Source organism: Pteropus vampyrus, unplaced genomic scaffold (assembly GCF_000151845.1).
Source record: "Pteropus vampyrus isolate Shadow unplaced genomic scaffold, Pvam_2.0 Scaffold142, whole genome shotgun sequence".
Taxonomy (NCBI): domain Eukaryota; kingdom Metazoa; phylum Chordata; class Mammalia; order Chiroptera; family Pteropodidae; genus Pteropus; species Pteropus vampyrus.
In genome coordinates, this window is record NW_011888923.1 from 741,081 (window position 1) to 742,371 (window position 1,291).

The window sequence follows — 1,291 nt, forward strand, 5'->3', positions numbered from 1 at the left end:
ATGAACTATATAAATGTCTAATCAATGTACTGTATACCTGAAACTAATACAAAATAATAATAAAAAAAATAAGTAAAAAAAAGAACTAAGATGTTTGCTCTCACGTTGGGAACCTCTTCTCCTCCTGCCCTCCTCCCCCATCAGCCATTTTTCTATCTTTCTGCGGTTGTCTCCGCCCACCCCCACCCCCCCGCAGCTTCTGCCCCTCCAGCTGGACCTCCAGGTCACATTTGCAGGGACTTGCACCCAAACAAATTTCCATAATCATAAGTGGCAGATAATTATCCTTAGAAATGCCACGCTTTAAGGCCATAGCTCTATTTTTGTAACTTTTAATTTTTATGAGACAAATAACTTTTGCAAACAATTAGGAAATACTTATACTCCTAAAAAATAATAAAAATCACCATTTGCCCTCATGGCTTTGTAGCAGAGGAAGGGTTTATTAAAGACTATCCACGTGCGAAGCTTCGATGTGGATCAGGGCCTCTTCCTGTCAGTGTTAATAAGAGAAGAAAAAATATTTCATATTTTCTAATTTTGTCTAAGATAATTTAAGTATTGAATTGAAAAGTTCCAATCCCAATCAAATGGAGGAATTTAAAATTTTATCCTGCCTGTCCTCCCTTCCTCCCTCCCTCCCTTCCTTCCTTCCTTCCTTCCTTCCTTCCTCTCTCTCTCCCTCCCTTTCCTCCTCTCTCTCCTCCTTCTCCTCTCCTGCTGTCACTAAGCATGACACTCAAATATAAATATAAAAACAACACATGTGCAGGCATTTGATCTTTTAGATTTCATTAGGAACTTCTAAGTCAAACAATAAACTGGGAAGAACAAAACCCCTCCACCACAAGAGGGCAGTAAACAGCCCTCGGTGCAGACACCTGTGTGGGATGGAGGGAGAAAGAGTGGGCAGGTCGCGAACCAAGAGATCGTGGAATTCAGGTTCCTTCTGTGGGTGGGAAGGAGACTGGTCTGAGATCATGGAGCTAGCTGCCAGTCTGCTGTTCTCAAAACTTAACATGCCCCCAACTTAAAAAGAATAAAATAGTGAGTCCCCTATTAGGGACACCCTTCCCCAACATTTAGTAGTCTAAAGATTATTTATAACTCACCCAAAGAAAGAAAATCCTAGCTCGTGTACAGGAAATAAGGACAGAGAAAAGTGACACTAGCAACCAAGCCCATTTTTAGGCACGTATGACATCATAATGACGGAAATGACTCCTGGGGTCTTTACCGAAATGGTCAAATTGTCAGGACTTACGCTGACCATGCCTACCCCAAAGAATGA